Here is an 18,321-nt window from a genome sequence, read left to right on the forward strand (position 1 = left end):
AATAGACCAGCCCTTTTGTTTTGTTTTGTTTTGTTCTGGAAATTCAGGTTTAGGTAGAATTAAACACTTATTTTCAGTATCTGAAGAGATCTATTTTGACTTTTAAAAAAATGAATGAACTGAAAATTTGTCTTGCTTCCAGGTCTAGAAAGTAGTTAATGAAAAGAGCATTATGCCTCATTTCAGTATGTCTCTAAGATGGTTAAGATAGCGAACACTAAATCAAGCAGTGTTGACTGCATTATCACCATCTTGCTAGTAGACAGTAGAGGGAACTGTTAGTACATACAGCAGCAAGGCTTAAACAGGCAAAGTGGGGAGAAAGCAACCAACAGCAGCCTACATGCACTGGGATCTCTTCTCCTTTTAAATGTGAAGCCATTTGATTATGAATTTTTCCTACCTGACAACTCCTTCTAGTCAATTTCAAGTGAAATTTCTGAAAGATTGGATGTGCATGCTAAAATACGAAGAATTTCTTTTTTATTGGGTCTCTTTACCAGCATCTCATTGTCATTCAGTTGAAGCGGAAGCTACCTGTCCAAGCCCCCGAGGAGTTTCACCACTCCTCTCCTTTTTCTCTCTAGTCATTGTCTCCTCTGACCTCTTCACCTTCTTCTCACAATCTCAACCGTCTGGAACGATTTTCTTATTTTTCTCTGACAAGTGTCATATCTTACTTAAGACTCACCATAAAACTCTTCTCTTCTGAGAAGAACATTTCAAGCTTACTTTGATAGATGTGTGGCCCTTCTGGTCATGACATCTACCATCCTACAGAAAGCCAAGGGTTGATGGCACCAGGCTACTGTCTAGTCAGTTGATCCTTCCTTTCTCACTACGCTATGCCTTTCCTCCTCCAAAAAGTGCCAGGCAGTCAGAGATTTATCTTTCCAAACAGAGGAGAAATACTTTCACTCAAGAGTTTGGCTATCATGCTAGCCCACACTATAAGAAGCATCAAACTTCTTGGATAGTTGAGGAAATGATTCCACTTTCAAATGCCAGTGGCTTATGGCATGAGCTGAATGCATACTTTATATATTTGTCTTCCCTACATGGCTTTTAATGTATCGTGGAAAAGATTCCATTGAAATTCTTGTAAATACTACCCGAGTTTCTAAAGTTACCTTGCATGGATCACTTAAAACAGAGAACCAAGGCCTATTACAATTTCAGTAAAGAATCTGTTATGCATAGTGGGACAAGGGGAAAAAAAAACAACAACAACAACACATGTTTCGTAAATGCTTGCACCAAACGATGTAAACTGGAAGGGTCCTATGGTCATGTAATCTTGGAAATCAATACACATACACTTTCCACCTTGGAAAACTATGCCTGTGTCCTAAGTCACTTCAGTTGTGTCCAACTCTTTTGGACCCCATGGACTATAGCTCGCCAGGCTCCTCTGTCTGTGGGACTCTCCAGGCAAGAATACTGGAGTGGGTTGCTATACCCTCCTCGAGGGAATCTTCCTGACCCAAGGACTGAACCCACATCTCATATGTCTCCTGCATTGGCAGGCAGATTCTTTACACTAGTGCTACCTGGGAAACCCTTGGTGTATAAAAAGCATTAATCAACATTATCAGAATAAGGCTCTGAGAAGTACTCTCAAAAACAAAATTAATACTATTTTACTCAGTGCTTATCAAAATAGTTCAATCACAGAAATCTTCTTCTTTTAATTAACATAACACATGTTGTTATCTACCAGAAAGAGCATTCAATAGAACACAATTTAGAAAATATTGACTCAGAAAATAAAAGCTGGAACAGGACTATAAAATAAATCAAGTCCAGCCCATTGATCTTATTGATGAGTAAACTTAGACATAGAAAGGATGTCTTGCAAATTCATGAAACATAACATATTTTAGTTTCTTTGTCAGCTTCCTTGAAGCTAAGTTTCCGCATGCCAATCCATCTTCCTCTAATTCCTGCCCAAGTAACTTCTCATTGCCCAACATCCATCATTTTATGTCATAGTCAAATATCTCAAAATTACCCCTTATTGACATAGCTTAAAATTCATATTCCTTAGCATGACCTGCTATCCTCTGCATGAATTGAACATGCAATTTGTGTCATGGAAATGTGCCTAATGTGCTGACCAAAATGTGGAGCTGCTTCCAAAAGACATTCAGTACTTTTTCACCTCTGGGGATTCTGCTTATCTCCACATACTAAATTCTTCCCAGCCCTTGAGGCCCTCTCAATGGTACTTTCTCTGTAAGGACTTTTAGGACTTTCTTGAATTGTAATTTTATGTTCACTTATGTTCCTAAAGCACAGCATATTTGCACTGCAATTTATTGGACTTCATCGTGTATTTAAGAATTTGTCTGATATCTTCCGTAAGGGTAGGATCTGCATTAGGTTCATTCCAGAATCCTGTTGCCCAAAGAAGGTCCACAGTTAATATTCTAGGGTTAGTCATATAGTTTAGAGTCTCGCTGGCATGTAATGGCAGAGTGAGGACTACACCCTAACAATTTTCAGGATTGGTCTATTGATAATAAAACTTATTAAAAGCAATAGGAATATGTCAGTAAGATACTGTACTTTCAAATTTTCATAAACTGAAACTGAAAGTGAAGTCACTCAGTCGTGTCTGACTCTTTGTGACCCCGTGGACTGTAGCCCACCAGGCTCCTCTGTCCATGGGATTCTCCAAGCAAGAATACTGGAGTGGGTTGCCATTTCCTTCTCCAGGGGAATCTTCCTGACCCAGGGATCGAACCCAGGTCTCCTGCATTGCAGGCAGATGCTTTAACCTCTGAGCCACCAGGGAAGCCCCCGCAATGTAACCACTGCTGTGTACTCATCTATTTCATTTTTATTATAGCTCAAGATGACCTTCTCTGGTGGCTCAGCAGTAAAGAATCCAACTGCAATGCAGGAGACATGGGTTTGATCCCTGGGTTGGGAAGGTCCCCTGGAGGATGGCATGGGAACCCATTCCAGGATTCTTGCCTGGAGAGTCCCCTGGACAGAGGAGCTTGGTGAGCTAGAGTCCACTGCGTCACAGAGTCACACATGACTGAAGGGACTGAGTACTCACACAAGCATAGTTCAAGATGAGAAATAAAAATGTGTGACATTCAAAACCCATTGCACTAGTTTCTGGCTTGTTTTATCTAAATGGTAGCATGTTTTTCCACACACATGCTTGCCCATACACACACACACACACGTACGCAAACATACAGACCCACACATCAATGACATCCGAAAAATATGTAGATGCAATGTGAAAAACTCAGCCAATCATCTAAATGTTTAAAAAATATCCAGATGCTAGGCTTAATGTAGACAAACCATCTGGCAAATCAGCTTAGCTTTCTACTTTTCGTCCAGTTGTTAGATGCTGTGGAAGGACAGCCTAAGTCTGTACTTAAAGAGGAGTGAAGAATGGTGTCAGATGTATATTGCTACTCTTCTAGAAAATACTTTCAGTCCAATAGGTTCTAGGTATCAACAATATTCTTAAGGCAGAAAAACAGAAATTCCAGAGAGAAATGATTTGTATTTGGAACTGCCCACTTTAAAACACCTTTCAGGAACAACTTTTCTTTTTTTTCCCCCAGAAACTCATCTTAAAATAATACTGAACTTTGAAGTACTTGATTTCTACCAGCAAAATCTCCAGATTTTTATTTATTATCATATATTTAACAGAAGAAAAGTACCTTAGAGTTATTTTATTTCAATTCCAAATTATCAAATATAAACTGCCAAAAAGCAAATCATCTTTGACAGAGTGAAAAAGAGTTCAGCATCACCCTGTACCAAGTTATAGATCAGAAGATGTTCTACTAAAATGTGTGTCCCTCTACTTCCATGAGCATATTCACATATGATGAGGTACCAGGGTCAAGGTTCAGAAGCAAAGACAACCCAACAGTAATTAGGATTGAAGTTGGTTTGACTTTACTTTAAAAAATAGTTAAATACCGCTAGACTTAATCAATGATTTCAAACAATTCATAACTAGAATAAATGAACAATTTTTTTGTTCCAGATAATGCATCAAAAAATTACATTTTAATGTTCTTTTTCTTAAAAAATAATCGTATTTTAAAAGAGAAAGCTAACCAATGTGATAAATGCTACTTTTCTTCTTAATTTCCACTAGGCAGATTTTTTTTTCATATTCAGAAGTCATAGTGATATAAAAATGTCCCATAACAAAGCAGTATAAAGGGACAGTGAAAAATCAGCAAATATTGTTTTGTTAACAATAAAGTAGCCACAAAATCACAGTACACATACCACCTCTACAAATTATTAAAGGATGCCACAAGATAAAGCAGGGGAAAATGGTGTACAAAAAAATCAGATGCTCTGGAAAAAGCAAGGAGAAAAAGATGGGCATGAAAATTTATAGACAGTTTGAGGGTAGGTTTTCAAAGTGGCATGTGACAGAGCCAAGCACAAATCCTCTTACTTATTAACGGGATTTGTCCCTGTACCTGTCACACATGGCTTTGAAAATATCTGCCTCTGTGAAAGGTATACTGCTTCTCTCCGTCAGTTTTACTCTTAAGAGACTAATGTATAATCTCTTTAGGTTTCATCTTTTGTATTTCTGTGCATATGACAAATTGTTTTGAACACTCTTCATCCATACACATAAGAAGGAGGCACTAAGGGCTTATCACCACATATTTAAAAATCCCTGAGATACTATTTTCCTCATTGGAAATAACTGTTCTATTAAAATAATCTCTAGATTTATCATTGAAAAAAATTTCCAACTAATGCATTCATGCCTTGGTGCCAAAAAGCAATTGTTTTCAACCTTATCAGACATAGTGCCTCCTTTTTATAACAAATATTTTGTAACCCATTTACTATAGTGACATAAAATTTGTAGATCTTATAACCATTCTAAGCACATCATTTAAAAAACCAGTGCAATGTCCCAACTATAAAACAGAGATAAAAAGAAAGTTCTTCATAATAAAATAGCAAGTATTTTGAAATATAAATATCTGAGCATTGCTACATAATGAAGATATGAAGAAGTCAAGTCTGATACCTGTTCAGAGAACCATGCAAATCTGTAAACTCATCAGCTACCAATGCAAACCTACACGAGGTTGTTGTATTGATGCAGCAAATACCATAAAGGGAGCTACCAGTGACCAGTAATTGGCAAAGTTTAAGAAAACAATTTTCACTAAATTTACTTGATAGTTTGATTTTGAAAAATTCAGTGTACATGCACATGTGAATAAGCTTTTATAATAACAGGTAAAGTAGAAGTGGGTATTAGTTGAACATAGCAATAAATAGGTTTTTCATCTGTATGAATATCTGATAGGATACTCAAAAGTCCTGCAAGCATGGAACAATTTTTCAATGCCCTGAAACCTCATGCAAGTTGCAAATATCTAGCATTCCTTAGTTCACCAAATCAGGGGTGGTACTGGTGGTCCCGGTGCCGCTCCTCCTAATAAACTTTCACAAACTCTCTGAACTTTCTTTTCAGTGATATTGTTCCACAGTGAGAACTACTGCTATAGGATTACAGAAGAAGGAGGGCTAAAACAAATGATGGTTCCTGCATTTTTTGCTTTTATTTTGCTCTGTCTTTGCTAAGTTGAGGCAAAGCTTATCTTTTAAAACTCACATTACAATTGACATTCTGTTTACACATTCGATCGCAGAAGCACTCAAGAATCTTCTAATTATAACTTTTAGTTAAAAATAAATGGACTTGGCACATCGAATGGGGACATATGAATGAAATGGTCTCCACAGAGTATCATGAATACTAAGGTTGACTATTAACATAAACACTAGAAAGAATAGATTTAGTCCTTAGGAATTACATTTCACATGCATAAACAATTAATCCAGGTACAAAAATGTAATTTCTAAATCAGAAGGAAAAATGAGATGCAGAAGGAATTTGAGGGGAAAGAAATAATAGTGCAAGCAGTTGTTTCGATGGAGAAAAATTGCCACATGACATGATATGGTGCAAGATTTATTATTCCATTTACCCATTTACCCTTAAAACAAGCCAACCATAGACATTTACCTTAGAAATCTAAAGTTCCTTATTTCTGTGCAGTGCAGTTCTACAGAACCATGGATTGATGGTTTCATAAGGTATCAGCCACACTTCCATAGCATGTGCTGATATAAAAATAAAAGCTTCATTTTAAAGGATAAATAAAGCCACACTATTATCTAAACAGGGTAAAATTTAACATCCTTGTGGTTTGTGGAAATTTTTGATGTGCCTGCTGGCTTTTCAATAAAAATCAATTATGCCTTAAATGCAAGCGGTAGTCAACATACTACAGACTATAAATTCAATTTCATACTCAGAAATATGGATTAGCTGAACTTGATGCCCTTCCATTGATTTCAGAAAGCAAAAGCTGATAAGGTAAATAATAGTAAGAGGCTCTCTGACACTCCACATCAAATTCCGGATTTCCATATTATTTTTGTAAGAACTTTGCAGTCACCACAATATCCTCCTTGTGAAATATGTATGATGAATAGATATTATATAGATTGCTGATTCATCTCTCCATACAGAATGGATATTTAGCTTTCATAAGTCAGACAGGAACTGCACAGAGAAAAGAATATTCTTATTTCCCTTGGCTCAGTGCAAGGTATATGTCAACTGATTGTGAATAAATCCATAGGATAATTAGAGAACACACCAATTAAGCACTGAGTTCCCACCTAAAAAACAAAATTTGTATAAAAAAGGAGAAAATGTATAATCTTCAGTGTCTTGTGTGTGTGTGTGTGGAGAGAGAGAGAGCATTTTAAAAGCTGAAAACCATTTAGTCCTTCTGTTCACTCAAATGAGCACTTCAAACTGGCAAGAATCTCATGGAGGGGGCATCAAGAGAGGGGAGGAAAAGAAATGATTTGGTGCTAAGAAATCTAAGGACTAATGATCATGTGGAAGAAATTTAGAATAGTTTTCAACATAATGGGAAAGCCAACCACATCTGCAACAATTTTCTTCTTTCCTCCTTTAATGTGGAGAACATTTAGTTTTTATAGAACTGCTCTAGTCCACACTTTGAGCATTTATGGATCAACCATTCTCTATTGCAGTAAGCCTAGTGCATTCAGCTAAAATCCCAAAGAGTTCTTAGGAAGCTTTAGTCCACAGGCCCTGGTCTCACCTTTTGTCAACATAAGTTCTTGCTTTCCTGACACAAACAAGGGTTGCTCTGTCACACACGCAGTAAGCTAAGGGAAAAAAAACCAGGTCATATTAGTTCAAAGATATACATTCCTTAAAAGAAGAGATCCTTACGGCTTCTCTAGAAGCCAGCATTTTTCTAGTTCATACAATTATTTTGGTAAAAATGCATGGCCTATTATCTCTGCCACTCCAAAGAAATTAATTACATTTGAATTTCTCAAGATATAAGTAATTTTAAAAAATAAACTTATATGTCATTTATTTTACTGAAGCACAAGTAGTTTTATTAAAGGATGTTAAACATAAATGTAGCCTATACAAAATGCTATAAATATCATATGAAACAGATCCTAGAGAAAAATATCTCCAGTACTGAATACTTTTTTCATATATTCATCTATAGAGTCTGTTTCTCATCACTATCAGTTTCTAGAGAAATCATAAAGAAAAATGGCAGTATAGTTGTTGTAGATTCCTTTCATGAATAAGAAATTATTTACACAAGAAAAATAAAATCACAAAAGGAATGCTACAGTCTCATTTCTGACTTTTTCAGTTATTTATCATCTGAGGAAAATAGTCAACAAGCATTTCTTTTTTGCAACTCTTAGAAACCTATGTGTATGTATGTTCATTTATAAATATATATTCTTTTCATAACAGGGAATATAGGAGCAAACATATCTTTCAGCAATGCCTTCTCACATGTTATTTAAATTTAAGTTAAAAAATACAACTAGAATTTTTTCTTATACCAATATATACTCATAAATCTGTAAAACATGAAGTTTCTTGATAAACTATTTACTATGTGAATTATAAAATTTTAAGCTTCAGAGTATGAAATAACACAATCTTTGAAACCTATCTAATACAAAAATGCCACAACCAACAATTTTCATCATATGTTGCAATGTGACTAGAGCATATGAGGAAAAAGGCATCACATTGTTTATGAAAAAACAATTCTTGTAGATACACTTGGAAAACTGCAAACATTCATAAACAGTTACTCTTTGGGGATAGAGAAAAACTGCCATTAAACAGGTGTTAGAATTTAAATGACATCTCATTAGTGACTCCTTTTTGCAGCTCTGAGACAAATAAAACCTTCATTTAAAAGCATTAGTGCTATTCCTAAGGGTTTCTGGTATCATAATGTTTTGTTTTATGAAGATATTTAGTTTCTACCAGCATTCTTGCTTATTTATACAAAATAAACCAATTGCATTTCCAAGTTTAGCTGAGCATGAAGTCAGGGGGTGAATAAGGCCTTTGCAGCACTGTAAGTAATACCCTTGCCCCTCCCTCCACTTCAAACAATCTGGGAGATTAGACCACAGCCTAGTAAATAAAGGTACTTTTGAGTACCACTTCTATGTAGAGAGTTAGTCCTTGTGTCCTTTGCCCTCAATTAACAATCATATAAAACTCAGATTTTCTCAGTGTCCAAAGCCATTAACTACTTTTCTAATTCCTCTCAATGAGAGATGTTAGATGATCTTTATAATTCAAGAATTATACTAGAGTGCTGCACAGCTATTGAAAACTTACCTGTTAATTGGGAAGTTTATTTGTACTATCATTTTACACTATCCTCACAAAGGCATTCTCAAGTCTGAAAGTGTGAATATGAAGACTAGCACACAGAATGCTAGTGCCAGTCATAAAGTGGATTACAAAAATTCATTCATTTCATCACCTTTAAAAGTTATGGAATCCACAGTTGAATTCAGTTGACTGAGAACCTTGGAATTCAATTCACTCTAATTCTGTATTGTACTGAGGGAAGCATCTGCTAAGACAAACATTAAGGAGGTAGAAAATTTAAGCGGTTGCTTTCCTTCAAAAGTAATAATTATTATTGAGTATTGGGTTTAGGAACTGCAATGATATATTTTGGAAATGTAAAGATAATTAGACAAGATCTGGCCCAGAAGGAGTTTAAAACCGAGTGGTGGAAAAGACAGTGGAAAAAAGAAGGGGTAATATAATCTTCAAGTATGATGAGAAGCATTGAGCAGTTAGAAAAGAAAGCGGGGTTGTATAACCTTCACAGAAGAGAAGGCATTGGGCTGGTAGAATCAGAGGAGGAGATGATATTTGAAAAATATTTTACTGGGTGAAGATGAATCATTTCATGAAAAGTGGATAGACTTGTGTAAATTTAGGCTCTGTTTAAAGAATTTGCAAAAGATAAAAAAAAGATTGAGAAATCTGTATGCAGGTAAGGAAGCAATAGTTAGAACTGGACATGGAACAACAGACTGGTTCCAAATAAGGAAAAAAGTACATCAAGGCTGTATATTGTCACCCTGACTATTTAACTTATATGCAGAGTACATCATGAGAAATGCTGGGCTGGAGGAAGCACAAGCTGGAATAAAGATTGCCGGGAGAAATATCGATAACTTCAGATATGCAGATGACACCACCCTTATGGCAGAAAGCGAAGAACTAATGAGCCTCTTGATGAAAGTGAAAGAGGAGAGTGAAAAAGTTGGCTTAAATCTCAACATTCAGAAAACAAAGATCATGGCATCTGGTCCCATCACTTCAATGCAAATAGATGGAGAAACAGTGACAGACTTCATTTTTGGGGGCTCCAAAATCATTGAAGATGGTGACCGGCAGCAGTGAAATTAAAAGACACTTGCTCCTTGGAAGAAAAGAGTTATAACCAACCTAGATAGCATATTAAAAAGCAGAGACGTTACTTTGTCAACAAAGGTCCATCTAGTCAAAGCTATAGTTTTTCCAGAAGTCATGTATAGATGTGAGAGTTGGACTATAAAGAAAGCTGAGCACCAAAGAGTTGATGCTTTCAACCTGTGGTGTTGAAGACTCCTGAAAATCCCTTGGATGGCAAGGAGATCCAACCAGTCCATCCTAAAGGAAATCAGTCCTGAATATTCACTGGAAGGAATGATGCTGAAGCTGAAACTCCAATATTTTGGCTACATTATGTGAAGAACTGACTCATTTGAAAAGACTCTGATGCTGGGAAAGATTGGAAGTGGGAGAAGGGAACGACAGAGGATAAGATGGTTGGATGGCATCACTGACTCACTGGACATGAGTTTGAGAAAACTCCAGGCATTGGTGATGGACAGGGAGGCCTGGCATACTGCAGTCCATGGGGTCACAAAGAGTGGGACACGACTGAGCAACTGAACTGAACTGGAAAATGGCCATGATATAGAAGACCTTCAGCACAGGCTTAAGGGGACATCTTGAATTTGTTAGGCACAAGGAGTCTTTGAAAACTTTGGGAAGCACAGAGATATGAGTATAGAAAAATTAAAGGAGTAAAGCATGAGCAATTGAAGCAAAGAGACTTCTTAGAAGGCTAATGTTTGGTGTGTAGGCAAGAAGCCTGAGGGCACAATTTAGGGGATTAATATTATGAGACAAAAGATTGAGAAGAAATTACAGATATTGTAAAGCTGAATTCTACTGAATGTGGCCAATGATTGAAGACTGAGGAATGCATAGGAACTCTGAAGAATTTTGACTTGAAGTAGGAGTTACTGGTTTTGGGGAGATGAGGAAGGTGTTTTGGATATGCCAAATCTGAAACATTATCAAATAATCTGAGTGGATAAAGTGACAAAGATGGTAAATTTCCCAATGAAAAGGTAAGTTTTCAGTAGCCTTCCACTCCAGTATATAACTGTGAGAAAATTATGGTATCACACCTTCATGGAGTGATTGCGAAATAAATCAGTGATTCTGACTTAGAGAAAGTCTGAGCCTTGTGCTACAATTACTAATCTAATACTGAATGATAAAAGTGAGACAGGGGGCAAAATTCACTGAGCTAGATTTCCAAGCATTTATCTGCATAGGAGGGAAACTACAGGAGGCAATAGTATCCAGAGGGAAAAATATGGAGATGAAAAAGGGAAAGTAGTAGGATCGGGGGGATGTAAGCACAAGGGAAGCCAAAAAACCGGAATTCAATTTTACGATGGACTAGGATATATTCAGTTACCATTTATACATTTGGTGAGTAAAAATAATAATAAGAAATGATGAAATTACCTACGTGGCATTGCTTATTAAAATAATTGCTAAACATATTGCAGTTGATTTTGACAAGGTTATAACACTGTGATCATTTCAAATTATCACCCAATTCTCATTTAATCACATAGCTTAAGCAAAATACAGAGCCCAGAAAAAAGGGGGAAGAACAGCGAACCAAAAGCAGTTTAGACATTATAAGTGACATTTATTCAAAAAGGAGTTACAGGCTGCAAGGAAAGAAAAGATATTTTAGTTGAAATCAGTTTATATTACTGAATACATGACCTTGTGATCTAAACATTGGAACACTAGTCTAGAATAAGTCTAGAACAGCAGAATATAAATATGTATGACATTTAAAAAATGTTCCCCTTTGAATATAATAACTATGTATGCTTTCTTGTTCTTTTGTTTTTATCCTCATTCTTACCCAGGAAATGAATTAAAAATTTATGGGAAGGATGAAATCAAAGAAGAGAGAAAAAGGCACATAATAAAATGCTTTGTACATGTATAAACACCAGATAATTTGATTTTTTACTATGATTAAAGCTGAAAACTAATTCATCTTAGTTCTCCTGGGCTTCCTCCCCGCTTCTTACCTTTTTCTCACTTCATCTATCTCAGGCGCCCTTTCCCTTTAACATGCCCATCCTTCTTTCAACAGCAATTCTTAGGTAATGGTCCATCTCTGTTGTTAACATCTTTATATAAATTCAAGTCAACATGTAACTAACTTCTAATCCTTATTCACTCTTTTGCACAGATTAAATGTGATGTTATTAATTATTATCATGTACATTTTCCAATTTACCATGCCTTTCACATACCTCGCTGTATTAGTAAACTGTAAATTAAAAAAGAAACGGTTCTCTCTGAGACCATTCTTATCACTGCTTAGGTTTTGCATATGCTTAGTTGACGATTAAAAGTTTTTACCCACCTCACTGAATACTTTAAGAGATTATGGAACAGATGGAGATGTTTGAGCAATAGTGGGGACAACAGGAAACCCTAAATCCCCTCACATCACATAGGAAATTGGCTGTTCTAGCTACCACATCTGAACAAGCACAATGCTTGCTATAGAAGACACAGAGTGTGGAGAGGACAGCATTTAAGGGTTGTCAGGGAAGACCCCCCCTATTTGGCTAACAAAAAGGTGACCCCAGCAATAAAACATTTGAGCACCCCATCTCTGGTTGTCCTAACTTCCCCTTTTAAAACATTTTCCTCCGTAAAGAAGAAATCTTACTTCTTATCATACTTTATGCTCTTTCTTCCCTCCTTCAACCTTGCAATATCTTTGCTTAGTTGATTCATTCTTATTAAATTGCAAATGATCATTACCTACAATTTCCCTGGTGGCTCAGCTGGTAAAGAATCTGCCTGCAGTATAGGAGACCCAGGTTCAATCCCTGGGTTGGGAAGATCCCCTGGAGAAGGGAATGGCACCCCACTCCAGTATTCTTGCCTGGAAAATTCCATGGACAGAGAAGCCTTGAGGGTTATAGTCCATGGGGTCACAAAGAGTCTGACATGACTGAACAACTAACTCTCCTTAACTGTAACTTGCTTAGTTTTGTATCCACAAAATTCACTTCTACTGAGAACTGGAACTTCCCGATGCTCGACCTTGCCTAGGGGCACAGAAACTAGCCCCAGCTAAACAAATTTAGAGTCCTCCTCTCTTCAGATCTGACAGACACCCCATCATGCTGTCATTCTGTCAATTCGGTTCTGACCTTGTATTTTTCTGCACCCAAATCTACAGGCCAGGCTCCTCCTGTCCCAGGATCTAGATCTGCTTGTCCTAGCCCATACACTGGTAATGTGTTGACATTAGGACATTGAGTTTGCAATGTGTAACCTTGCAGCCATGAAAACTCACTTCCAAGCTGTGTCCTAGTCATCTGCTGCCCAAATCTCCGATGCCTGCTTCTTTCATCCCCACTCATATTTATGGCCATTCATCCTCACTCGTATTTACAAATGAGTCATATGCCAAAAAGTCATATAAGCCATTCAAGGTAATACAGCTAACAAGTGGCAAAACCATGATTCAAATTCAGATCTGATTAATCTTAAAGTTCATAATCTTTCATCATACCTCCATCTCACCCAAACATAAACACACTACACATACACACAGTATTTTCCAAAAAGATTGCTTTTCATAACCATCTAGAAAAGTCAGCATCACAATCTTCAAATAAAAGATAAAACAAGCATTAAGTAGAATTCAATGAAAGTAATACTGTTGCGGAATAGACAGCTAAGTTTAGGGTTCCAGTTAAGCATTTAATTGTTTATTTTTCCTTTAAACAACTGTTTTGGAAGATGCATGTGCTATTTTAGAGATATTCAGAAAGCTTTTTTTTTTTTTCGTATTTCAAGAGAAACATGCACATTCATGACAAATCTTATATCTGCCATGATACAGCCCTTGGTTTTCAGCCCTTATAGTTTTTCTGCATGTGATCAAGTGTACTTTTAAAATATGTATTTACATTTGTATGTTTCCCATTAGAATTGTTTTATATATGGCCATATATCTGATTCGATTTTATGTGGTAAAATCAGAAAGTCAGATCTTTTATTTTCTCCTTTTTTTTTGTCCACAAGGGAAAAAACTAAAAGGCAAACTTGACCCAAAGTGATTACCAACACATTGAAAACTCTACACACTCCTAGGTGTAACTAGATTGCTCCTTAATTAAAACATTGTCCTGAATGTTTGACGGGTTAGAGTCCCACCTGAAATGAAATGGTAAAAAGAGTGCTCTCTTTGTCAAAGACTTACATTAAGAATAATGCCTTCTAGACTGCGTCAAATCTTTTAACAATCATGTCAAAGGGAACAGAACATTTTGTCTTTTAGAAGTGATATTTAGTTTTTTATTTCATTTAAAAATAGATATAGCTAACACAACTGTCCAATGATGTGTTGTAGATAAAACTAAAACTAAAAAGGAAAAGCAAAAAAATTACTAAATTAAAAATATTTTAAGCCAAATTCAGCCCAAACTCTTTCATTATTAGATGGTCTAATATCCCTATCATAATATATTTCATCACACAAGTACAAAATTTTACCTTTCTTTTAATGAGTGGTCACAATTATCACTTTTTTTAAATGTCCTATAATGCTGTTAACTCTTTCATTCATATTACCTAATCATTCTCACCTGTTTAGAAATATTCTAAGAAAACTTTCCCAGAACCATCACCACCAGCTTTCTGAGAAACTAAAATGCCGCATCACTTCCATTTAAACTGCAAACACTTCCCCCAGGAATGCATGCATTCTTGCTTTCGTCAGGTACTCTAGGCCACCAAAGTTCTTACATATGAGACTGGTATGAATATCTCTTGGCATTACACACAAATCACTGAAGATCTATTCCAAGCAGGCTTTTTGCTTCCCGCTTCCCTTCTTCCTTTTTTTTTTTTTTTTTTTAAGGGGAGGAAAAACTGTTTTATATCGACAACCATCTGTGAGCCTGTCTTTCAGGCCATCAAACTCTCCCATCCATTACGGAGCCTTCCTCACCTCCGCTGCATGACAGCACAATAAAGATGACATACTAATTCAATGACTTGTAATTTCAGCTAAACAAAGACAAGTGCTGCAGCTTCTTCTTTTGTGTTAACAGTGCCATATCGGTGAAGCCAGCTATGCAAACATAGCACTGGGAGGGTTTTATGACAGCAGTTGAATGGGGAGACTAGCTTGGTGTTGCTTTTTATGGTTTTTGGCTCCATAATTTTTGGCTCTGTGCTGCTGGCCATGGCTATTGTGTCTGGATTCTGTGTCAGCAGCAGCTAATTGTTCCAATAATGTTTATCATAGGGATCCACCAGGGAGCTGTATATGTGGAGATAAGCTACAGGGCAATGATACACACTATCTTACTGATCTCTATACACAGAGCCTTTGCCTCATGCCAAAAAGCTTTTTAGGTTCCCAGTCTTTAAAAAAAAAAAAAAAAAATAACAGCTTAATCATCGTGCCAACAATAGTGTCTAAGGGGATGTAATCAGGTTCCTCTGATAATCTTAGCAACACATGAAAGTCATGCGCAAAAGCAGTAATTGAAGCAGTTGGTTCATTCTACCACCTGCTGTTGAAGTCACAGGTTAATCTAAATGAGGTCCCCTTCCGATGAAACAGTATGGAAGGCACTTTTTATATCATAAATGTGCGTTACAGAAAGCTTACAAAATAATAAAGGAACAGTTCATTAAATGAACTGTATGAAGTATCCCAGGCTTGTCTCACTTCTCCCGCTGCTGTCGGATGGCATATCCAAGTGTAAATTCTGTCCTCCTGTCTATACCCCAATGCACACTTCAGTTTGCATATGGTTCCAGACAATGGGAGTTCCTGAGACAGATGCCCAAATGTAACTAAACGTCAGGCAATCACGGGAATCAGCTGCAGGAAAGTGAAACATTTTTCTTTGTCTGCTTTTGATGCTATTTCCCCCAAGATTACTAAATAGAATGTTGACAATGTAAAAATAGCCCTAGAATCAACAATTAAGCAGCTTGCCGTTCTCTACATTAGCCTATGTATAAGGGATGGAGTATTCTAAATAAACTTTTAAAACCTGATTTCCATTTAAAATTTTCCTCAATTGGTTTTCATGAGGTCCTCACCTGACAAGAAATACTAAGGTATGTAGTATGCTGCTCTTCTAACAGGCGATTTCTTTACTAGAAGGGATTTTAAAAATTATGAGAACTGTAGAAATAAGACTCATGAAAATTTTTAAATATAGAAAAAAATGGGACTTTCAGATTACAATTTGTTCTTGATTTTGAGTTATTTCATTGAAAAATAATAACCATCATGAACTGAGAGTCAACTCAGCATCAGATGCCAACTAGTAACGTTATCTTATTGAAGTCTCATAGTCACTTGCTGAAATGGGCATTATGTCTGGAAATGCTGAGGAAACTAAGTTTTAGGAATAATTCATTATAATCCAAGTTTCTGGGTTAATAAGTGGTAGTGCTGAAACTAGAAACCAAAGTCAACCTGAGTCCAAAGCCATGCACTTTCTCCACCAAATTAAACTAATATAGTGTATTTAGTGTAAAAGAAGGGAAAGAAATATAGTGTTTATGTTGAGAAAGAAGTCCCTAGTCTGAATTAGGCACCAACAAGAGGGCCGCAAATGAAAATAAATCTGTGAACATAAATTAGTATATTCCTTAATTTAGTTGTATGTGTGGGATTGGGGGTTAGGGTTATAGTAGATATTGCTATACATTCAGGAAAAATTTTTAATAAAAATACTAGATTATATTAATTTAATCTCATTCAGCACCACAAGGCCATAATAGTCAACAGAGTGACTATAACATTGAAGGTTTTAATAAATGCTTACCAAATTTTAATGGGTGAATGAATTAATCAAATAATGTGAATAAATGCAGTTAACAGAAGCAAATGCATTTAGGAGCATTTACAATGTGCCCTTTGTCATGTAGCAATTCATATATGTTTTGTCTTGCTCCCTCACAACAATCTGCTAAATTTGGAATTACTCATCCCATTTTAGAGGTGAGGAAATTGATGCTCTGAAATATTAGATCACCTATTCATGGCTACATTAACAGGAAAGTGGGAGAATCAAATTTAAAACAAAGCTAATCAAATTTCTCAAAGGTTGGGCATGAACAAATTAATCAGTGAATTTAAAAATAATAAGAACATTAAAATTAGTCATCAGATTCTTACATTGCCTCCAAGGATAGCAGCCCTCTGTCCATGGATGTACTGAGAATTATATCCATGTCATAGGAATGATTTAGTTTAGGCATTTAGTAAACATTCTTAATAGCAAGGATTGTTAGGATCTAGACTGTGGTGCCAGAGAAGGCTAGAGAATAGTTGAATAATCTAGAGCTCTTTCTACCTTCCTACCTTTCTACCTTTCTCAATTATTTTACTTGACAGCTAGAAGAGTAGAACAGGTAACCTTTAAAGATATATCTAGGACAAAGTCACTGTATTAATTGAATGCAAATTCTTCTAGAAATTCTTTCCATGATAGATAATATATCAGTTAAAGTCTATGAAACTAAAAAGCATTGTCTCTAGCAATGTCCATAGCTTACTATATGATGTTGAAGTATGTTTTATGAAAGTGCCAAAAATAAAAGGTGCATTCATAAGACTTGAGTATTAATTTCCTGTTAATTCAGGCCTGAAGAGGATTGAGGATAGTATTCTGTTTGGAAAGATCAAAAACAAACAAAAAAACTCATAAAAGGAAAAAATGAAGAGCTTTCCCCTAAACAGCTTTTTTCAGATTTTCATTTGGTTTCCTTTTCATTGATATAATGTTTTTAAAGATAAACTATGTTCCAATTTATGTGGAATTATTTTAAAGTAATAAGATTAGCATTTCAAGTCTACTCACCTATTACTACAGTTGCTGGAACTGACTAAATTACAAAGTCCACAGAGAAGATGGGTTATCTATAATTCCTACAGATCCTATAATAACACTCTATAGTTTTCCATTACACTTTGACTGGTCTGCTCGTCTTTAATTTGTTACCAGAAAAATATTTTTGACAAAATTTATAAAATAATAATTTGTTATTCTGATCTCATCTTATATTTAGAATTTCTGAAAATAGGCATTTAAGGTACTACTAAAGTCATAGCCTCTGGTTTCTCATCCAGAATTAAGGAGCTTAGAAATCATCATTCTATCCTAACAGTAAGTAAAAAGTTAAACATATAAGGAATCAACAGTTTTGTTTGGATCTATCAGAGAAGTAATACCATAGTGCAAATTCATGGGTAAGATGACTAAATACTGTCAAGATCTCAGTTCTTCTGCATCTAATCTATAGATTTAACATAATTCAAATCAAATCCTAATGAGTATGTTGTATCTAAAAACAAAAAGAACTCTTAAAGCTCAACAATAAGTAAATGAAAACCTTGATTAAGAAATGGGCAAAAGACCTGAACAGACATCTTTCTGAAGAAGATCCACAGATGATAAGTAAGCATATGACATTATGTTCAACATTATATGTTACCATGGAATTGAAAATTAAAACAGCAATGA

This window comes from Ovis aries, chromosome 8 (assembly GCF_016772045.2).
Source record: "Ovis aries strain OAR_USU_Benz2616 breed Rambouillet chromosome 8, ARS-UI_Ramb_v3.0, whole genome shotgun sequence".
NCBI lineage: Eukaryota > Metazoa > Chordata > Mammalia > Artiodactyla > Bovidae > Ovis > Ovis aries.